Below are 24,106 nucleotides of genomic sequence, written 5' to 3'. Positions count from 1 at the left end.
TGCTGGATCACAGGGTAGTTTATTTTTAGTTTTACCCTATGATCCAGCAATTCCACTCTAGGGTATATAGCCAGAAATCCCTGCTCTTTTTCATGATAAAAAAAAGGAGAGGAATACACAGAAACATACAAGTATATATGTTTGTATTTGCACAAACACAAAAAATTGGCCGCAGAAGCTGCCTCTGGGGAAGCAAACTGGAGTCTGGGTCCTAGGAGTTTAGGATAGGAGGAAGATTTCATTTTTATTTCATATACTTTTGCCCTGTTTAAGCTTCTTTTAACCTATGGACCCAATTTACTCCTGTTAAAAAATAACAACTAAAATACTGGGGGTGAGGAACTCTCAAACTGATGGGAACATGAAATGGTCCAGCCACTTTAGAAGACATGTTGGCAGTTTCTTACAAAACTAAACACACTCTTAACCACATGACCTAGCAAGTGCCTGTCTTGTAATTTACCTGATGTAACTAAGTACTTACTTAATATTTACCAACTTATATCCACTCAAAACCCTGCATACAAACACTTAGAGCATTGTATTCATAATTGCCAAAATCTGGAAGCAACCAAGATGTCCTTCAGTAGGTGAGTGGATAAACAAACTGGTATAATCAGACAATGGAATATTACTCAGGGCTCAAGCCTTGAAAATTGACATGGAGGACTCAAACGCCATTACTAAATGAAAGATGCCAATCTGAAAAGGCTGCATACTGTGGGATTCCATGACATTCTGAAAAAGGCAAAACTATGGCAATAGTAAAAAAGATTAGTGGTTGCCAAGGGTTAGCAGGGAGGATGAAAAAGCAGGTGAAAACAGTCTTTATGATACCGTAGTGATGGATACATGTCATCATATGCTTGTCGAAACCTATAGAATATACAACATCGACTGTAAACCCTAACGTAAATTGGAGTTGGGCAATTATGATATGCCAATGTAGAGTCATCAGTTGTCACAAATGTGCCATCTGGAGAGGGATGTTGATGATAAGGGAGGCTGTACAGGCACAAGGACCGGGAAACATGGGAAATCTCTGTACCTTCCTCTCAACTTTGCTGTGAGCCTAAAATTGCTCTATTTTAAGAGGGAAAAAAAACCCGCACACACAAAATCAAACCCCAAATCCCAAACCCCAGGCTATGGGACATAAGAGGGATGGCACAGGATCTCATAAACCATGTGAGGGTCACCCCTTTAACAAGATGTAAACCAACATTCTAAGTAAAGTAAATGTCTTTTTTAAAAAAGCCTCAGTCACATTGCAAGGATGATTTGGAAAATTCTAGGGAAGAAATTTAGTGTAGCTCCATTCTGAATATACCAGACAGATAACTCCCGGTGTGCTTTCTCCCTGGCAATAAAGAACAGACTTGTTAGCATTTCTGTGTGCCAGGAATAGAGTCGTAGGATGTCACAGTGGGAAAAGGATTTGGGTGGCTTTTTTTTTTTTTGTCTTTTTAGGGCTGCACTCGTGGCATATGGAGGTTCCCAAGCCATGGGGGTCAAATCAGAGCTGTAGCCGCTGGCTTAAACTATAGCCACAGCAACACAGGATCCTAGCCACATCCTATGGCACAGCTTGCGGCAATGCCAGATCCTTAACCCACTGATAGAGCCCACATCCTCGTGGATACTAGTTGGGTTCTTAACCTGTTGAGCCACAATGGGAACTCCGGGCTGGCTATTTAGTTCAGTCACACCTTGCTACAGATGAGTCTGTTGAAGCCAAGACAGAAGTGATTTGCCCTGTGCCCCAGAGTTAGTTAGTGTACGGCCAGAACACAAGAAGACTGCCTTACTCTACAAGAGTGTCTAGGGAAGCAAAACAGCTTAGATAAGCTCCCTACTGGAGAACTGATTGTGCAGCTGTGGTTCTCTTGATCTAGCCTTCAGAGTGGACCCTTCAAACACAAAAGAAGTCTGGGAACCAAATTTTGATACAGGCTCTGGCTCCATTTGCTTAATCATTCATTTCACAGGTCTATCAAAGAACGATGGGGAAGCCACAAGAAGTAAGCATAGGGAGACATCACCTTGACTTTTGGCCTTGGGCAAGTTGCTGCCCTCACTGAACCTCAGGTCCCCTAACTGGGAATAACAGGGTTTATCTAGACACTTGAAGCCTAGGTTTGAGCATTCCTTTAGACCAGGGTTTGGCAAACGATGACTTGTGTGCCAATTCTAGCCAGTCTTCTGTTTTTGCAAATAAAGTTTTATTGGCACACAGTCAGGCACATTCATTTGTATATTGCCTATGGCTGCCTTGATGTTAACACGGCAGAGTGGAATAGTTGTAACAGCTCCAGGTTAGTAAGTTGTAACAGGTTTTATGTATGGCCCACAAAACCTAAACTACTTATTAGTTTCCCTTCACTGATAAAATTTACTGACACTAGCTTTACACCAAACTTTAGGAAATGAGGCAAGTGGTTTTAATTTCAACTTTGGCTTGAGGTCAATCATCTTGTCTTAGATAAATATCCCCAAACATCTGTCTTTTGGACCATGGCCCTGGTCATGTCTAGGACTCTTTGAGCAATGCTACCATTTAATGTCATAATTTTCAATAACACGTGATGTGGAATCAGAGTAGAAGTGACTCTCTCCTTCAGTAGACCAGGGATCTAGATCTGTGGGGCTGCAGAGTCAGTGTTTATTTGGACCTGACCTTCTCAAAGAAGCTGACATTATTTCCAAAAATCTCCTAGGGAGAAGGAAGCTAGAAAAGGAGCTTTCATAAAATCCAACTTCATAAAAATATTCCACATCTAGAAAGTGCTTGAGGAAAGGGGAACAGAATGGAATTGCAGGTAATCTTTCAGTGTCTCTGCCATTGCTATTAGCATTTGTGACTCCATGGTTTTGTACTCAAGGTCATCTTGGGTCCCTTTATATGCACTTCCCCATTCCTGAACAACACACTTACCTGTCATCCTCCAAAAGGCCCTGATGCCTCAGTGAGAAGCTGTGAGGGAATCTCTCTTACCTGAGGTGGCTGTGGAGGGAGTGGGTGTACTTGAGGTAGCAGAAGCATTTGCTGAGGCTGGAGTACTCGTATTTCCTGAGATGGTAGGAGTTGTAGTTGCTTCGATGGTAGGAGTTGTAGTTGGTGTGGGGGTGGGAGTTGTAGTTGGTGTGGGGGTGAGAGTTGTGGTTGGTGTGGGGGTGAGAGTTGTGGTTGGTGTGGGGGTGGGAGTTGTGGTTGGTGTGGGGGTGGGAGTTGTGGTTGGTGTGGGGGTGGGAGTTGTGGTTGGTGTGGGGGTGAGAGTTGTGGTTGGTGTGGGGGTGGGAGTTGTGGTTGGTGTGGGGGTGGGAGTTGTGGTTGGTGTGGGGTGGGAGTTGTGGTTGGTGTGGGGGTGAGAGTTGTGGTTGGTGTGGGGGTGGGAGTTGTGGTTGGTGTGGGGGTGAGAGTTGTGGTTGGTGTGGGGGTGAGAGTTGTGGTTGGTGTGGGGGTGGGAGTTGGTGGGGTGGGAGTTGTAGTTGGTGTGGGGGTGGGAGTTGTAGTTGGTGTGGGGGTGAGAGTTGTGGTTGGTGTGGGGGTGAGAGTTGTGGTTGGTGTGGGGGTGGGAGTTGTGGTTGGTGTGGGGGTGGGAGTTGTGGTTGGTGTGGGGGTGGGAGTTGTGGTTGGTGTGGGGGTGGGAGTTGTGGTTGGTGTGGGGGTGGGAGTTGTGGTTGGTGTGGGGGTGGGAGTTGTGGTTGGTGTGGGGGTGGGAGTTGTGGTTGGTGTGGGGGTGGGAGTTGTGGTTGGTGTGGGGGTGAGAGTTGTGGTTGGTGTGGGGTGGGAGTTGTGGTTGGTGTGGGGGTGGGAGTTGTGGTTGGTGTGGGGGTGGGAGTTGTGGTTGGTGTGGGGGTGGGAGTGTGGTTGGTGTGGGGGTGGGAGTTGTGGTTGGTGTGGGGGTGGGAGTTGTGGTTGGTGTGGGGGTGGGAGTTGTGGTTGGTGTGGGGGTGAGAGTTGTGGTTGGTGTGGGGGTGGGAGTTGTGGTTGGTGTGGGGGTGAGAGTTGTGGTTGGTGTGGGGGTGAGAGTTGTGGTTGGTGTGGGGGTGAGAGTTGTGGTTGGTGTGGGGGTGGGAGTTGTGGTTGGTGTGGGGGTGGGAGTTGTGGTTGGTGTGGGGGTGGGAGTTGTGGTTGGTGTGGGGGTGGGAGTTGTGGTTGGTGTGGGGGTGGGAGTTGTGGTTGGTGTGGGGGTGGGAGTTGTGGTTGGTGTGGGGGTGGGAGTTGTGGTTGGTGTGGGGTGGGAGTTGTGGTTGGTGTGGGGTGGGAGTTGTGGTTGGTGTGGGGGTGGGAGTTGGTGGGGTGGGAGTTGTAGTTGGTGTGGGGGTGAGAGTTGTGGTTGGTGTGGGGGTGAGAGTTGTGGTTGGTGTGGGGGTGGGAGTTGTGGTTGGTGTGGGGGTGGGAGTTGAGGTTGGTGTGGGGGTGGGAGTTGAGGTTGGTGTGGGGGTGGGAGTTGTGGTTGGTGTGGGGGTGGGAGTTGTGGTTGGTGTGGGGGTGGGAGTTGAGGTTGGTGTGGGGGTGGGAGTTGTGGTTGGTGTGGGGGTGGGAGTTGTGGTTGGTGTGGGGGTGGGAGTTGTGGTTGGTGTGGGGGTGGGAGTTGTGGTTGGTGTGGGGGTGGGAGTTGAGGTTGGTGTGGGGGTGGGAGTTGTGGTTGGTGTGGGGGTGGGAGTTGTGGTTGGTGTGGGGGTGAGAGTTGTGGTTGGTGTGGGGGTGGGAGTTGAGGTTGGTGTGGGGGTGGGAGTTGTGGTTGGTGTGGGGTGGGAGTTGTGGTTGGTGTGGGGGTGGAAGTTGTGTTTGATGTGGAGGTAGAAGCTATAAAATAATAAAGATATAAAGTTTCAGAAGGCAAAACACAATATATAATGGCAGAGGCTACTATTTAATACTAATTGGTACCCAATCCGTTTTTTTTTTTTTCTGAAAAGTAGATGTAGTCGACTACATTAAAAAATGAAAATACATGACTACATCTAAAAAAAACCACATAAAGTAAAATAAAAAATTAAACAGACAAAACTGGAAAAGGGTTACTGGAAAATATGATGGTACCTGGTCTGTTAAGTCAGCTGGTTAGAAACGTATTAACATCATCTATTTTATTATTAATTATATTAATTATTAGTTATAGTATATGATATTATGATATATAATTAAAGTATAACATATATATTAATATCAACATATCACATGTTGATACAAGATGCATTTATGCCTGTAGTTGCAGGTCTGTCAATCTGAGTTTAATATTCCTCCGAGATTCTCAGGGAGGAGAATTGAAAATGCCACCAGGTGGCACTGTTACTACCTGGAAATGGCCTCCTTTTGTCCTTTTACACTTTAAGGCATTTGCCCCAATTTTCCACACAACATAATAGCTGAGGGATGGTAGGGAAGGGGATGTGTTTAAAGAATGACGAAATAAAAATCGTTAATACATTAGGTGTGTATTAAACTTCTTTCAAATTTTTTTCTAGTGATATTTACCCATTTATAATTCTAAACACATGAAGTTTTTAAAGAGTAAAATGATAGAGATGATCTTTACTCTAAGGGCTATGGTGATCCTTAAACTTGCCTTTTTTGGGGGGGCCCCCATGGCAAATGGAGTTCCCAGGCCAGGGATAAGATCCAAGCTGCAGTTGCAACCTATGCCAGATCCTTAGCCCACGGTGGCTGGGGGGGATCGAACCTGTGTCCCAGAGCTGCAGAGATACCACCTATCCCATTGCGCCACAGTGGGAACTCCCAAAGTTGCCTTTTTTCAACTCTTAGGAACCCCTGGATACATGGGGTAATAAGCTTTTTGTGATCCAGTCATCATTTTTCTAGAAACTTTGTCTCTAAGAATTCTGACAATGAAGGTGGGTTTAAAATATTATTAAAAGAAAAGTTTTAATGAGGAAGCTATCCCTAAACTTTCAGATATAGAAAAAATGCTGAAGCTACCTGATTCCCCCTTGGGTGTGGAAGCCTCTGGTTGGCAGAATTTGGCTCTTCACCTTGAACAGGGTCTGGCTTAAACCATCATTCATAAGCCAGTTTTCTTCCAGGGGCTAGAAAATAGTTCATCAGCTGAGCACCTTGACTGCCCCTGTTCCCACTCCTCCTATCATTTATCAAGGACTTACCCTGTGCCCTACAGTGCCTATGGAATGGATGTGAGCATCCACATTTGACAGAAATGCCCACCAATACTCAGAGGAACGAAAGGATTTGTCCAGAGATAAGCCTCAATTCCCACGTGTAAAGGGCAGAAAACACTTTTTTTTGTTGTTTTGTTTTATTTTTTTGTTTTTTGTCTTTTTAGGACCATGCCTGCAGCATATGGAGGTTCCCAGGCTAGGGGTCTAATCAGAGCTACAGCTGCCAGCCTACACCACAGCCACAGCAACGCCAGATCCGAGCTGTGTCTCTGATCTACACCACAGCTCATAGCAATGCCAGATCCTTAACCCACTGAGCGAAGCCAGGGATTGAACCCTCAACCTCATGGTTGCAAGTCGGATGAGTTTCTGCTGTGCCACAACAGGGCAGCAAGGGCAGAAAACTCTTGATGCAAGATTCAGGCATCAAACTCGGATGAGTTTCTTCTGCGCCACAACAGGGCACCAAGGGCAGAAAACTCTTGATGCAAGATTCAGGCATCAAACCAGATCCCTACTCTGCATTAGAACCCAAGTGATATCTAGTGGTTAGTGAGACTCTAAGGCATTGGGCCCTGGAATTACTAAGCTGTTCCTGTCTGGCCTCAGGACACTCAAGAAAATGTCTGCCTTGCTGAACACCAAATCTTAGTCCAGAAGCCCCTCTTACTAATGTTCTACCTGCTTTCATCACAGGTTGAAATGCCTTGTGTCTTCTTCTTCTTCATTATTTTTCTTTTTAGGGTCACATACGGAGGTTCCCAGGCTCCAGGTTGAATCAGAGCTACAGCTACTGGCCCACGCCACAGCCACAGCAATGCAGCATCCGAGCCATGTCTGCAACCTACACTGCCACTCACAGCAATGCCAGATCTTTAACCCACTGAGCTAGGCCATGGATTGAATCCATGTCCTCATAGACTACTAGTCAGGTTTGTAACCCACTTAGCCACAACAGGAACTCCCTGGCTTGGATCTTTGAGCCTGGTTGGCGAGGAAATCTACAAAATAGCCCACTAGTTGGGGCAGAGGGGATTGGTAGCTTAAGCTTGCTAATTCTATCTCAAAGACAAATATGACGGAAAGAATTAAAAATGTGTAAATGTTCCTTACCTGATTTTAGGAAAAGGAGGGCAAGCAGAGTGAAGTGAATGAAGACTTTCATTTTGGATGTTGGTGCCAGGTAATCCAGAGAGAAAATGATTTCCCTTCAGCTATCTTTCCTTTTAATGTTCTTTCAGGTTCAAAGTCCAGTCATTAACTGACGTCAAACCAGACAAAGGAAACTGCTAGTTAGGGTTGGGTCATAGAGCATAGGTCTCTTCTGAGCTTTTGTGATGGAAGAGGCAAAACTGGTCTTATAGATTATTTTTCTGTCTCATAGTATAAAATAACTCAACACAGCCCAAACGTCCTTGGGAGGATGGGGGTTGGGGGACAGCGGAAGGGGCGGGGGTGTCAGCTAATCTCTTCACATTCCAAACACCCCAAGCTACCATCTTCTTGGAAGTCACAATTCCTTCAAATACCCAATCACAGAGTTTGTGCTCCAGTCACTCCACTGGGATGCAGGACATCCTGTTTCCTCCAGCGGTAGTTTTTTGCCTTTTCTAGGGCGGCTCCTGTGGCATGTGGAGGTTCCCAGGCTAGGGGTCTCATCGGAGCTGTAGCCACCAGCCTACACCACAGCCACAGCAATGCGGGATCCGAGCCGCGTCTGCCACCTACACCACAGCTCACAGCCACGCCGGATCCTTAACCCACTGAGCAAGGCCAAAGATCAACCTGCAACCTCGTGGTTCCTAGTCGGATTCGTTAACCACTGCGCCACAATGGGAACTCCTCCAGCGGTAGTTTGAGAATCTCTGAGGAGACTGTGCTTCCCCACAAGGCGCGCTGCTGAGCTTTGTCGTCTTTCGCTGTGGACCACCGCTCTGGGCCTCTCTGAGGGTCACTTTTAGCAACTTTGTAATCATATGCCACAGGTGCAGCCCTAAGAAGAAAAAAAAAGTGTAAAATTCAATTAGCTTTGATAGATTTATAGTCATGTCAAATCACCATTATATTCAAGATATAAAACTTAAGAAATGTTGTGTATCTTGTATCTCTTTGCTCAGTGTTTCCTGTAAGTTATCCATCTTTGCCTCCAGTTTATTTTCAATGTCTTGCATCATCTTCAGCATCGACATTCTGAAGTCTTTTTCCTGGAGGCTGAGAATCTTCTCATCGCTGAGCTGATTTTCTGGGGGTTTTTCTTTCTCCCTCATCTGAGTTATAGTTCTCTGTCTTTTCATTTTTATAGGTTTTTGGTGTGGTGACCTTTTTCCAGATAATAGAGTTGTAGCCTCTCTTCCTTGTGGTGTCTGCCCCCTTTGTGGCTGAAGTCTGTGTGGGGGCTTGCTGTAGGCTTCCTGATGGGAGGGGCTGATGCCTGCCCACTGGTAGGTGGAGCTGCTTCTAATCCCTCTGGTGGGTGGGGCTTAGTCTCTGGATGGGGTTAGAGGCAGCCGTGTGCCTGAGGGGTCTTTAGGTAGCCTGTTTACTGAGGGGCAGGGCTGTGATCCCACCTGGGTTGTTGTTTGCCCTGGGGCTTCTCAGTGCTGACTGACTGATGGGTGAGGCCAGATTTTCCCAAAATGGCCACTTCCAGAGAAAAGCAGCTGCTGAATATTCCCGAGAGATTTGCTTCCAATGTCCTTCCCCCACAACAAGCCACATTCACCCCTATTTTCCCAGGAGGTCCTCCAAGAACTGCAGTCTGGTTTGACCCAGATTCCTATGGAGACTTTGCTTTGCCCTGGGACCCAGTGCACGTTAAAATCCATGTGCGCCTTTTAAGAATGGGGTCTCCGTTTCCCCCAGTCCCGTGGGGCTCCTGCGTACAATCCCCACTGGTCTTCAATGCCAGATGCTCCAGGGGCTCCTTCTCCCAGTGCCAGATCCCCGCTGGTGAGGGTTTGATGTGGGGCTCAGCACTCTCACTCCTGTAGGTGAGTCTCTGTGAACCAGTTAGTTTCTACTCTGTGGGGGCTTCCCACCCAGGAGGTATGGGGTTGTTTATATCATGTAATCGCCCCTCATACCTCTTGATGTGGCCTCCTCTTTGCCTTTGGAGTAGGATATCTTTTTGAAGGTTTCCAGTCCATTTGGTTGAAGATTGCTCAGCATGTAGTTGTAAATTTTGTTGTTTTGAGGAGAGAAGTTGAGCTCCCGTCCTACTATTCCGCCGTTTTGATCCCATCTCCAAGATACACAATGCTTCTATCACTTCCCCAAATTTCCTCTTGCCTTTCTGTAGTCCATCCCCTCCCCCACCCCCAACTCTGGGCAACACCTCACCTGCTCTCTGTCACCGGTGATCAGTTCACTTTTTCTAGAATTGCATAGAAGTGGAATCATACAGTAGGTGCTGGCTTATGCCTGGTTTTTCTCCCTCAGCAGGATGATTGTGAAATTTCATACAAATTCCTGGGTATCAGTTCTTCTTCCCTCCTTGCGTCCTTTCTTTCTTTTACAACTTTTATAGTGAAGTGTAATGTATGCAAACTGCACCTGTTTAAAGCTTTGGCATGCGCAAACACCATGGAACCATCACCATAGTCAGGATAGCAAACATTCTCATAATTCCCAAGTGTTCCTGTGTTCATCCTTCCTCGCACCCTCAGTCTGAGGTAACCCGTGATCTGCTTTCCGTCTCTATAGATTAGTTTGCATTTTCTAGAATTTTATATATGTAGAATGTTATGGGGATTTGGGAGGGGATATTTTTTGGCCTGGCTTGATCTAGTGTTTGATTATTATAAAGGTATGAGAATATTCATGTGTAAGTCTTTGTGTGGTTATATGCTTTCATTTCTCTTGGGTAAATACTTAGTCATGGAGTGGCTGCATCATATGGTAGGTATATGCTTAATACTGTTTTTGGTAGCTGTATCCATGGCCTGCAGAAATTCTAGGGCCAGGGGTAGAACCTGAGCTCTGGTAGTGACAAGGCCAAATCTTTAGCTGGTAGGCCACTTGGGAACCCTGGTGCATGGTTAACTTTTCATAAACTCTCAGACTGTTTTCCAAAGCTGTCCCGTTTTACATTCCCATCAGCAACATATGCACTCCAGCTGCTCCTCACCTGTGCTAACACTTTGTTATTGTCAGTCTTTCTTTTCATTTTTGTCTTTTTAGGGCCGCACCTGCAGCATATGGAGGTTCCCAGGTTAGGGGTCAGATTGGAGTTGTAGCCGCTGGCCTACACCACAGCTACAGCAACGTCAGATCTGAGCCTTGTCTGTGGTCTCCACCACAGCTCATGGCAAGACCAGATCCTTGACCCACCGAGGGAGGCCGGGAATTGAACCTGCATCCTCATGGATGCTAGTCAGATTCGTTTCTGCCGAGCCATGATGGCAACTCCACATCATCAGTCTTTCTAATATTAACCATTCTAAAGGGTATTTAGTAGTATCCCATTAGGGTTTTAATTTGCATCTCCTGATGACGAATGACATTCAGCATCTTTTCATGTGCCTATTAGCCACTCATATCTCTTCTTTTAAAAAAAGATTTGTTTCAATCATTATCCATTCTTAGTGGAGTTATTTTCTTATTTTTGAGTTTCCAGTGTCCTTTACATATGTATGGGAAATATATTCTCCCTTCCTGCCATTTTTACATGGCGTTTCAACCTATTACATTCATTTTATAAAAGGCTACCCAGGAATTTAGGAAAATTGGGACAGTGGCCTGGGGTCACATAATTAGCTGCAGAGTCTCAAATCCTATCTTCTAAATCAGGAAGAGCACACGGCTCTCCTTTTCCTGGGTTCAAGATATCAAGAGAGTAACATCCACAGGGCCCTGTTGCCAGTGTGTGCTCATGCTATTTTTTATGAAGGTGTTGATACCTACCCTGGCTTTCCACTCCACTTCTCTGCTGAGGACACATGGAAGGGAAGAGTCACCGGGAAGGGATGCAGGTCTGCTAGGCACCTGCCTTCTCACTCTTCCCTGGCCTTCCCTGGAAAACCATGGGCAACGACGTTAGGCAGTCCCCAAAGTGTGAATCCACAGCCCTCCTCTCTTAGGCCTCTTTTAACTCAGTCCACACTGGACTGCACCACTCCAGGGCTGTAGAGACAATGTACGCAGAGCCTCTCAGTAGGGGAGATGCTTGCTCCGCGTTGCTGCTGTGTTCACGTGGCTGCAGCTCTGTGAGCGCCAGGCTCCTGGCCTCCCTTCCTGCCTTTATTCACTGCCCCCTAAGTGACGGGTACTGAGGGCTCTCAGAGGAATAAACTGGAAATACTCACCTCTCGATCTTGCCTTGTCCCTTTGGGGAGAGAACCTGGGTATTCAGGATGGTTGTAGCTGGGGAGGGTTAGGATTCAGTATTAGGAAGCCTTAAAACATAGTCTCCAAAACTAGCTTCAACTGAAAGTGCTATTTTGTCTCCATCTGCCATATGCTTTGTTTCATTTCTCACATGCTTCAACACCTGGGCGAGGAAAAGAGGTGATATTTATTAACTCCACACTACCTATATTCTATTTAAAAAAAATTTTTTTTTTAAATTTTTTGGGCCACACCCGTGGCATATGGAGGTTCCCAGGCTAGGGGTCCAATCGGAGCTACAACTGCCAGCCTACACCACAGACACAGCAACACAGGATCCAAGCCGCATCTGCGAACTACACCACAGCTCATGGCAACACTGGATCCTTAACCCACTGAGTGAGGCCAGGGATCGAACCTGCAACCTCATGGCTCCTAGTCGGATTCGTTTCCGCTGTGCCACAATGGGAAGTCCCATACCACCTATATTCTAGCTATGTATCTGTAAGTTGAGATCACAGACTCCATTTTCCCACAGAAACAATATTGCATGTAGGTGACCGTGTCCAGCATCAGCTAAAAAGTTAACCCTTGCTTACCTGGTTACCACAGAACTATTCTTCAGCAGGAACCTTACTAAGGATCTCTTGGCTATGGAGAGGGAAAGGATGTGTTCACCAATCTAAATTACATCCGACTATTCAGATGTAGAGTAAACAGGAGAGAGCTGTGTCAAAGCCATTTAGGAGTGGAATTTGATCTGTCAAGAAGCCCTCCTTAACTACTTTGATTCTGCAACATGGCAGTACCATCATAAGGCTCTAAGGCTCGGGAAGCACCATTAGAAATCTAACATCTTTCTCAAGATTAAATAACTAGATCCATAGAAATTTTTCTGTCTACAGAATCAAATGTTGCAAGAAATTTTTGCTGCTCTTAGCTGCTTCTCAATAATTCTAGTCCCTTGATAACTAAAGTCTTCCCAGATTCACGAAAGCTAATTATCAATATCTTATTTGGATAATAAATAAAGTTGATCAGTTATTTTCCTATCTAATTCAGCAAACCATTCCCAGAGAAATGGCTTATGGGAAAGCAAAATTCCAACTCAAGCGTTTAATTAGTAATGCTTTTTTGCTTTCTTTTCAGGGCCGCCCTGCGGCATATACCAGCCTACACCACAGCCACAACACAGGACCCAAGCCCTGTCTGTGACCTATACCACAGCTCATGGCAATGCCGGATCCTCAACCCACTGAGCGAGCCAGGGATCAAACCTGCCTCCTCCTGGATACTAGTCAGATTCGTTACTACTGAGCCACAATGGAAACTCCTAATTATTGACACGTTGACAAAACCATTTCCAATCCTGGCATTCACATCTGCTGAAATTAACTTTTCACCTACTGGATACTTTACAAGAATAAAGTTCAAGTGGCTGTGCAATTGATATCAGATGCCTGAGACACTTCTGTACATCTCTCGGGCTCTGAACATAAAGCAGTGAACAAGATGATGGAAGTCTCCACTCTCCTGGAGCTTACAGGGGCTGAGGGGTGAGCAGAAAACAACCAAACAAAATAATTTAAGAGAGTGATAAGTGCTATGAAGAAAATAAAACACAATGGGATAGTGACTTGTGGGTAGACGGTACTTCTTTAAATAGGACAGTAAGCAGAATCATCTCATGGGAGCTGCTATCTGAACTCAGACCTGTTATTAAGAAAGAGGCTGCCATTCAAACATGAGGAGCACTGTGATTCAGGAGGAGAGCGGAAGGAGGTGATGTCAGAGAGGCAGATTGTGACCTGGTCCTGCACAGGTCTTATTCTGGATCTTATTCTGTGCCAAGCCAGGAAGCCATGGGGACATTTAAGCAGGAGAATGACAGGAGGGCTCTTCTTGGTGGTCTCATCTAAAGGAGCCACTTAAGTTCCCTTGTGGAGCAGTGGGTTAAGGATCCAGCATTGTTATTGCAGTGGCCCGGGTAGATGCTATGGTGCAGGTTTGATCTCTGGCCCAGGAATTTCTACATGATGCATGCACAGCAAAAAAAAAAAAAAAAAAAAAAAAAAAAAAAAAGCCACCTGACTATCCATCCCCAGTTCATTTCCTCTATGGCCTCATCACAGTATGAAATGACTTGGTATCTTTGTTGGTTTGGTTGTCTGTTGCCCATGAGAGCTGTCTGAGGCCAGGTCTCTGCCTTGTTTACTCCTCTATCCCAGCACCCAGAAACCTGGCACATAGCAGGCACCCAGTAAGTATTTATGGAATAAAGAAAAGAATAGTTGAACGTCATCCCATTTGTTGTAGATACAGGGAGCAGGGAGTGCAAAGTAAATAACATATAGTCCTGGTCTTCAGACTCACTATGCATTTGAACAATTCCTTTTCCAAAAGTCGATTGTCATGATAAATTATTCACAAAGAGAAAATAAAATTAGTAAAGATATATGGGAAAATGCTTGACTTTTCACTGATTTTAAAGACATGATACTGGGAGTTCCCCTCGTGTCTCAGTGGTAACGAACCCCACTAGCATCCATGAGGATGTGGGTTAGATCCCCAGCTTCACTCAGTGGGTTAAGGATCCGGTGTTGCCATGAGCTGGGGTGTAGGTCGCAGACAGAGCTTGGATCCCACGTTGCTGTGGCTGTGGTGTAGACTGGCAGCTGCAGCTCCGATTCAACCCCTAGCCTGGGAATTTCCATATGCTGCAGGTGTGGCCCTAAAAAGATTAAAAAACAAACAAGCAAACAAACAAAAAAGACATGCTACTGACTAGAACACAAATGAAGTAATATTTTACATTTGGTAAAAATGTTCACATGGATAATATTCAATTCTGGTGGGGGTTCAGATAATTTCACACACTTGCAAATGCTACATCCCCTTCAAAAGGCAATTCAGCGAGAGATATTAAGGGCCATAAAAATGTTCTTATCTTTAGACTGAGAAATTCCCTTCTAGGACTTTACCCTAAGGAAATATTTCCAAATGAAGGGAAAATTATATGTACAATAACTTTTGTTGCACTTTTACATTATTACCAAAAAACAATTAAAAACAACTGCTACTATTCAAGGACAGAGGAATAAATGTGGTGACTCTCCTTGAGGAAATATATGACAGCATCGCACAAGGGAAGCCTAGGTACAGCAATAAAAGAGAGTGCTTATTCTACTGTGACAAGGTGTGGAAAAGGCAGGGTTCTCCTCTCTACACCATTGTTTGGGAATGTAAATGGGTGCAGCTACTATCGAAGACAGCATGGAGGTGCCTTAAAAAAAAAAAATACAGGGAGTTCCTGTTGTGGCTCAGCAGGTTAAGAACCTGACTGGTATCCATGAGGATGCAGGTTCGATCCCTGGCCTTGCTTGGTGGGTTAAGTCTCTCATGTTGCCACAAGCTGCAGCATATATTTGTAGATGCAGCTCAGATCCTAAGTTGCAGTGGCTGTGGAGTAGGCCAGCTGCTGCAGCTCCCATTTGACCCCTAGCCTGGGAACTTCCATATACTGCAGGTGTGGCCCTAAGAAGAGAAAAAAAACAAGACAAAACAAAAACCCCAAAATATAGTTGCCATATGATCCAACAAATCCCACTCTTGGCATATATCTGGAGAAAAACTTTAGTTCTAAAAGATACCTGCATCTCAAAATTCATTGCAGCATTATGTACAATATACAAGACATGGAAGCAACCTAAATGTTCATCAACAGAGGAATGGATAAAGAAGATGTGATAATATTATACAATGGAATACTACTCAGCCATAAAAAAGAATGAAACAATGCCATTCCTAGAAACATAGATGCAATTAGAAATGATTATAGTAAGTGAAGTAAGTTGGAAAGATAAAGACAGGAGTTCCCTTGTGGTGCAGAAGGTTAAGGATCCAGTATTGTCACTGCTGTGGCTCGGGTTGCTGCTGTGGCACAGGTTCGACCCCTGGCCAGGGAACTTCTGCATGCCATGGGTGTGGCCCACCCCTCAAAAAGAAAAAGACAAATACCGTACAATATCATTTATACATGGAATCTAAAATATGATACAAATGAACTTACTTAGGAAACAGAAACAAACTCACAGACATAGAGAACAAATTGATGGTTACCAAAGGGAAAAGGGGGTGGGGGAGGAATAAATTAGGGGTTTGGTATTAGCAGATACAAACTACAATATAGGAGTTCCTGTCGTGGCGCAGTGGTTAACGAATCCGACTAGGAACCATGAGGTTGCGGGTTCGGTCCCTGCGCTTGCTCAGTGGGTTAACGATCCGGCGTTGCTGTGAGCTGCGGTGTAGGTTGCAGATGCGGCTCGGATCCCGCGTTGCTGTGGCTCTGGCGTAAGCCGGTGGCTACAGCTCCGATTGGACCCCTAGCCTGGGAACCTCCATGTGTCGCGGAAGCGGCCCAAGAAATAGCAAAAAAAAAAAAACAAAAAAAAAAACCCTACAATATATAAAATAGATAAACGAGAAGGTCCTACTGTATAACACAATATCCTGCAACAAACTATATCCTGTTACATGCAATATCCTGTAACAAACTATAATGGAAAAGAATATAGATGAAAAACCGAATCACTTTGTACACCAGGAATTAACACAATATTGTAAATCAACAATACTTCATCTATTTCAATAAAATTTTTTTTAAATGCAAGAGTCTTGGGAGTTCCCATTGTGGCACAGCAGAAATGAATCTGACTAGTATCCATGAGGATGCAGGTTCAATCCCAGCATTGCCATGGCTGTGGTGTAGGCTGGAAACCGTAGCTCCGATTCGACCCCTAGCCGGAGAACTTCCATATGCTGCAGGTGCAGCCCTAAAAAGCAAAAAAAAAAAAAAAAAAAAAAAAAGCGGGTTATCATTATATATCTAATTACATGAAAAATGTGCCTCTATAAAGAAAAGCTCTAGCAGGAAACATGGACAAATTAATGTGCTTTGACTTACTGGGAGGCAGGATCGTGGTTGAGCTGTCTTCCTGAGATGTTTCTCTTCTCACACACCAGTGATATCAAGGGCTCAGAGGAAGGTTCTAATACTGACACAAGGACCTTCACTCACTGGAGCTGCATTCCCAATACCTCGGCCTTCAAAAGGGGGAGGCATAGGTGTTTGCATCTTGGCGTGTGAAACTCCACAATCAATCACTCATCTACTCACCTCACTGAGTTTAGTCAGTTCTCAAAAAATGCTTTTTTGAAGTTCCCATCGTGGCTTGGCAGTAAATGAACCTGACTAGCATCCATGAGGATGCAGGTTCGACTCCTGGCCTCGCTCAGTGGGTTAAGGATCTGGCATTGCTGTGAGCTGGGGTGTAGGCTGGCTGCTATAGCTCTGATTGGACCCCTAGCCTGGGAACCTCCGTATGCTGTGGATGCGGCCCTAAAAAGAAAAAGAAAAAAAGGAATTTCTGTGGATTTCTTAATTCCATTTGATTTTTGATCTTCTAGAAATTCAGCTCTGGGAAAAATTATATGGAGGGGCTTTTCCAAGGAAGTAGTTGGGTTTCTCATCTACTTCCTCCTCTGCTCACCTATGGTGGGGAGGTTTTACTAAGATCAGAAGGCTCTCTCCCGGCTCCACATTTTAATTCAGGCTTCCTCTAGAGGAAGTGGGTGGGTCTAGAGATTACAGCACTGCTTTCAGGGAGGGTAGTGCCTAGCCTGGGCTTGTGGCTCTTTGAAAGGAAAATTGCCCACAGGGGATGGGAGGAGGTTTGTACCTGTTTGTACCTGCAGTTGTTTTTGCTTTGCATCTGTAAGCCTTCCCCGACAGTTTTTCTTAAAGTGAGAGGTGATGAAATGAGGGTTCTGCCTCTTGGAGTGTGTGCACTGAACTAGCAGTGCCAGCATGGCTTCGGCACTTATGTTTTTATTTTAATTTATTATTATTATTATTATTTGCTTTTCAGGGCCGCACCTGCGGAATATGGAAGTTCCCAGGCTAAGGGTCGAATCAGAGCTGTGGCTGCTGGCAGACCAGCAAATGCAGGATCCAAGCTGTATCTGTGACCTACACCACAGCTCACAGCAATGCTGGATCCTTAACCCACTGAGTGAGGCCAGGGATCGAACCCACAACCTCATAGATACTAGTGAGGTTCGTAACCACAACAGGAATGCCCTTAATTTTTTATTTTATTTTATTTTTCTTTTTAGGTCCACATTTGTGGTCTATGGAAGTTTCTAGGCTAGGGGTGGAACTGGAGCTGCAGCTGCTGGCTTACACTACAGCCCAGCAACATGGGATCTGAGCCTTGTCTGCCACCTACACCATAACTCACGGCAACGCCGGATCATTAACCCACTGAGCAAGGGCAGGGACCGAACCCGCAACCTCATGGTTCCTAGTCAGATTCGTTAACCACTGTGCCACAACAGGAACTCCACGTACTAGTCAGTTCTTAACCCACTGAGTCACAACGGGAACTCTGGCTTGGGCACTTTTTAGAAATGCACATTTCAAGCCTTATCCCAGACTTAATCAGTGATCTGTGTTTTAACGAGGCTCCAGGAAACTCTGATGCACACTCAGGTATAACAGCTACTGTGCTTGTGACACACAAGACAATTTTAAGTGGCCTGTGGACATAGCGTTAGAGAACAATGGTTCACATTGACGGGGAAGGTAATTGCATTTTCAAATTTATGTCAATCATTCTGATTATACCACTCATTTACTGCTGGTATATCTTTAACTGTTCTCGAATGCCTGCCTATTTCCCACTACCAGGAAGAGAACTGCTCAAAGAGACTTTGGTAATCACAGAGATCCACCTAGAATTTTATTGTATTTGTTTTATGGTGCCTTCCTATTCATGGAAAAGTAAACTAGTTTTTAATTTGAGGTAATGATGTAAAGTTAACTTTACAAGCAAATTCATTTAAAAGGGAATCCTCCTACACTGTTGGTGGCAATGTACATTGGTGCAACTGTTATGAAAAACAGTATGGAGTTTCCTTAAAAAACTAAATATAGAAGTACCATATAATCCAGCAATCCCACTCCTGGGCATCTATGCAGAGAAAACCATAATTCAAAAAGATACTGGCATCCCAATGTTCACTGCTATTTACAGTAGCCACTACTTACAGTAGCCAAGACGTGGAATTGATGGAAAAGTGGATAAAGAAGATGTGGTTCATGTATACGATGGAATATTACTGAGCCATAAAAAAGAACGAAATAGTGCCATTTGCAGCAACGTGGATAGACCTAGAGATTATCATACTAAGTGAAGTCAGCAAGATAAAGGTAAATATCATATGATAACACTTATATGTGGAATCTAATCAAAAGTGATACAAGATAGCTTATTTATAAAGCATAAACAAACTCACAACTTTCAAAATCAAATTTACAGTTACCAAAAGGGAAATCATGGTGGGGGAGGGATAAATTAGGAGTTCAGGTTTAACATGTACACACTAATATATCTAAAATAGATAATCAGCAAGGGCCTACTGCATAGCACAGGGAACTCTACTCAATATTCTCTAATAAGCTGCATGGGAAAAGAATCTGAGAAAGAATGGATACATGTATACATGTAACTGAATCACTTTGCTGTACACCTGAAACTAATGCAACATTGTGAGTCAACTATACTCCAAAAATTTTTTTTGTTTTTTTTTCTCTCTTTACTGCCGCACCCTCAGCATGCAGAGGTTCCCAGGCTAAGGGTCAAATCAGAGCTGTAGCTGGCAAGCCTACGCCAGAGCCACAGCCACGCAGGATCCAAGCTGCGTCTGCGAACTACACCACAGCTCATGGCAAAGCTGGATCCTTAACCCACTGAATGAGGCCAGGGATCGAACCCACAAACCTCATGGTTCCTAGTCAGATTCATTTCATCTGTGCCACAATGGGAACGTCCTCCAATAAATTTTTTAAAAATAAATTCATTGAGGTCTTTAAAAAATAAGTCAATTTCAAGAAAAAGATTACAGAAGAGTAGAGATACACGGTGTGTCAAGAACCTTGTATGGAAAATCTGCTAGGACACATGGTTGGCTGGATGTTAGGGAAGAGGCCCTTTAAAAGTGTGGGGACAGGGGAAGCAAACAGGTGAATTAAATTAAAAATATATATATCAGTAACATGACAAACGTCACATCAATGTAGTAAAAGAGAAAATTGAATCAAGCCTGCTGGAGCCGCACCCTGAGTTACTTTCTAGCAACTAAATTATTTTCAGATAAGCTCCTCTTCCTGGGAAGTCTCCCCCAACCCCCAGCTGACTGGCAGTCTGGGGAAAGTGTATGACACTTAACTTGACGTTCAAGGCGCATACTCAACCTGCAACTTTTCCAGGAATCTTTAACCAGACATTCTTTTTGGTAGTGGTTATTATTAGTCATCTATAAAATGGCTTTTCCAAGAAGGAAATCTGGTTTCCTTGATCTGGTTTTCTCAGGAACTGTTTTCTTTATGGCAAATTTGACATAAAACTTGGGCCTGCATTCACAGGCAATCCCCTGAGAGGCTGTGTAGTATCAGGAATCAGATACTCTGACTATGGGGCAATTTTACTGAAAGCATGAAGAAAATGACGATGCTTGCTGAGGTCAATGGTGTGTGGGAAACAGGCCCCATCCACAGCCCTTGGGAGAAGGGATGCTGGCAAATAGGCATCATGGACCTTTGACAACGGGCATGTTCCTCGACCCAGGATTTCCATTCCGGGAATTATAGTAAGGAAGCAGTCAGATATGTACTCAAAGACATTTCTACAAGGATGTATCACTATTTTTTTTTTTTTTTTGGTCTTTTGTCCTTTTAGGGCCGCACCCACAGCATATGAGGTTCCCAGGCTAGGGGGCTCATCGGAGCTGTAGCTGCCAGACTAGGCCACAGCCACAGCAATGCCAGATCGGAGGCGCGTCTGCAACCTACATCACAGCTCATGGCAACGCCAGATCCTGAATCCACTGAGGGAGGCCAAGGATCGAACCCGCCCAATCTCCTGGTTCCTAGTCAGATTCATTTCCGCTGCGCCACGACAGGAACTCCCACTATTTTTTTTTCATTTTTTTTATTACTCAAATGAATTTATCACATCTGTAGTTGTATAATGATCATAACAATCTGATTTCACAGGATTTCCATCCCACAGCCCAAGCCCACTATTATTTTTTCATAGGAAAAAATTTTAAACAATTGTAAATATCCAATAGCCAGAGCTTGGTCAGGACAAATTTGGTCAGTTTGTGAGGAGAATATTTAAAAAAATTTTTTTTATTAAAGTGTAGTTGATTTACAATGTTCCTTCAATTTCTGTTGTACAGCAAAGTGACCCAGTCATACATACATGTACATTCTTTTTTTTAAATAATATCTTCCATCATGTTCTAACCCAAGACATTAGACATGGTTCCCTATGCTGTACAGTAGGACCCCATTGCTTATCCATTCCATATGTAATATTTTGCATCTTCCAACCCCAAACTCTCCATCCATCCCACTCCTTCCCCTCTCTGCCCCAGCAAACACAAGTCTGCTCTCCATGTCCATGATCTGTTTCTGCTTTTTTTTTTTTTTTTTTTTTTTTTTTGTCTTTCTGTCTTTTCCAGGGCTGCACCCGTGGCATATGGAGGTTCCTGGGCTAGGGGTCGAATCGGAGCTGTAGCCACTGGCCTACACCAGAGCCACAGCAACACAAGATCAGAGCCATGTCTGTGACCTACACCACAGCTCACGACAACACTGGATCCTTAAACCACTGAGCAAGGCCAGGGATTGAACCCACAACCTCGTGGTTCCTCGTAAGATTCATTAACCAGTGAGCCATGACGGGAACTTCTGTTTTGTAGATAGGACCATTTGTGCCATATTTTGGATTCCAGATACAAATGATGTCATATCTTCCTCTTTCTGACTTACCTCACTTAGTATGAGAATCTCTAGTTCTGGCCATGTTGCTGCAAATGACATTATTTTGTCCTTTTTAATGGCTGAGTAGTATTCCATTGTGTATATGTACCACATCTTCTTGATCCATTCATCTATCAATGGGCATTTAAGTTGTTTCCATGTCTTGCCTATTGTGAATAGTGATGTGATGAACGTAAGGGTTCATGTATTTTTTTGAACAAATGTTTGTCTGGATATATGCTCAGGAATGGGATTGCTGGATCATATGGTACTTCCATGTTTAGTTTTCCATAGTGGTTGTACCAATTTACATTCCCACCAACAGCAAAGGAGGGGTCCCTTCTCTCCACACTCTCTCCAGCATTTGTTATTCGTTGACTTGTTATAATGGCCATTCTGACTAGTGTGAAGTGGTACCTCACTGTACATGAGAAGAATATTACATAGTCACTATGCCAAATGAAATTTTCAACAATACTGCATCTTTTTTTTCAGCTGCACGCCTGAGGCCTACAAAAGTTCCTAGGCCAGGGATCAAACCAGCGCCACAATGGTGACCTAAGTCACAGCAGTGACAACACCATATTCTTAAGCACTGGGCCATCAGGGAATACCTAACAACAGGAGAACAACGCTATATTTACTAAGTACAAATAAACTACAAAATAATATATGCTGAGGTACTACTGTGCTTGGATTCCACTAGCCAGTGTCAGGTTTAGATTTTTTTCCTTCATTCACCAAATACTTTAGAGTATGTGCACGTGCCAGATGCTGTTCCAGGCTCTGGGTACCAAGCAATGAACTGAAATTAGCATTTCTGCCATAACTGTGCAAAGTGCTATGCAAGACACCCTCAGGGTGGAGTGGGAGCATGCAATGGGAAGACCTGACTTTGAAACACTCTCTGAAGGTGCACCCAGTAAGTGCAACACCCAAGGGACGTCAGCATATGCAGGCACCCAGTAAACAGCCCTTGACTGGCTGACTTGCTTTGGGTGCAAAGAGTTCAATTTCTCTTCCACCCTGGGAAGCAGCCACCACACAGGGCAGGACCAGGAACCAACTTCCCTTCTGAGCTCTTGCTGTGCTGTGGTGTCTGCCTCCCCAGAGAAACTCTTCCTTTCTTTATGGAAACTTTCCCAGCAGCTCTGGTTGCTCTCCCCAGAAGGGTCCTTGGTGTCTGCAAATCACAGGGATGGGAAATAGGTGGTGGGAGGTGGGGCTGGGCAGTCGTGTCTACAGAACTTCTCTCTAGAAGGGATCTTGTCCTGGTGTCTGTGGAGTCGAGATGCCTTGTAATAATCTGCCTTGTAACTGTAAGTAGTCCCTCAAAAATATGTGCTCATCTCCCAATAATATCTACTAAGAGGGTGGTGCAAATATCTGGGTTGTTACAAATCAACGATGAGTTACTAATGGGGCACAATCCCTCTGAGAAAAACTTCAGTTTCAGTGGAAATACCCTGATGATCTTGCAGGGCTAAGTTTCCAAAGGGCTGTTCCCCCGTAGACCCTGTGTGGAGTGTTAAAAAGAATAGCTTCCCCAATACCCCATCCCAGAGGATTAAAAATGAGCTGGTTATCACTTTATCATCACTAGGATGCCTACAATCAAAGAGCCAGATAATTGAATTTCAAGTGTTGGTGGCGACGTGGGGGAACTGGACTCCTCATACACTGCTGGTAAGGATGCAAACATGGCACAGCTGGAGTTCCTGTTGAGGCTCAGTGGTTAGGAACCCAACTGGTATCCATGAGGATGTGGGTTCGATCCCTGGCTCCGCTCAGTGGGTTAAGGATCCAGCGTTGCCGTGAGCTAGGGTGTAGGTTGCAGGCCCAGCTCAGATCTGGCGTTGCTGTGGCTGTGGCACAGGTTGGCAGCTGTAGCTTGGATTTAACCCCGAGCCTGGGAACTTCCACATGCTGCAGGTGCGGCCCTAAAAAGACCAAAAACAAACAAACAAACAAACAAAAAACAGACAACAAAAAAAACAAAGACACAGCTACTTTGGACGGAAATCTGGCAGTTTCTCAAAAAGTTAGACATAGAGTTCCCATTTTACCCAGCAATTTCACTTCTAGGTATATTCCTAAAAGAAGTGAAAACATTGTTCACATAAATATTTGTACGTGAATGTTCATTATTCACAAGAGAACAAAGACAGAAATATCCCAATGTCCATCAACTGATGAATGGATAAACAAAGTGGGGTACATTCACACAATGGAACACTACTCCACCAAAAAAGGAATGAAGTACTGATACATGCCACAATGTGGAGAAGGCTTGAAAGTAATATGCTAGGAGTTCCCGTCGTGGCGCAGTGGTTAACAAATCCGACTAGGAATCATGAGGTTGCAGGTTCAATCCCTGGCCTTGCTCAGTGGGTTAAGGATCCGGCGTTGCCATGAGCTGTGGTGTAGGTTGCAGATGAGGCTCGGATCCCGAGTTGCTGTGGCTCTGGCGTAGGCCGGTGGCTACAGCCCCGATTAGACCCCTAGTCGGGGAACCTCCATATGCTGTGAGAGCGGCCCCAGAAATGGCAAAAAGACAAAAAAAAAAAAAAAAAAGTAATATGCTAAATGAAATAAACCAGTCATAAAAGGCCACATATATAATCCCACTTACATTAAATTCCAGAACAGGCAAATCTACAGAGAAAGAAAGAGGATTAGGTGTTGCCTATGGCTGGGGGGAGGTGGGAGGATGGGGGGATGATGGCTAAAATAAGATAATCTAAAATT

At 44.7% G+C, this 24,106-nt stretch overlaps 1 protein-coding gene across 1 annotated transcript in view; it reads right to left on the bottom strand.

The window, feature by feature from the left end:
* MUC13 (mucin 13, cell surface associated) overlaps window positions 1–3,059 on the bottom strand; it is a gene marked incomplete at its 5' end in the record, with an annotated part of 29,629 nt that extends 26,570 nt beyond the window's left edge. Inside the window, 1 exon segment of the mRNA NM_001105293.1 lies at window positions 2,996–3,059.

The sequence above is a fragment of the Sus scrofa genome, chromosome 13 (genome assembly GCF_000003025.6).
Source record: "Sus scrofa isolate TJ Tabasco breed Duroc chromosome 13, Sscrofa11.1, whole genome shotgun sequence".
NCBI classification, from domain to species: Eukaryota; Metazoa; Chordata; class Mammalia; order Artiodactyla; family Suidae; genus Sus; species Sus scrofa.
This window is presented reverse-complemented; position numbering and strand designations above follow the sequence as displayed.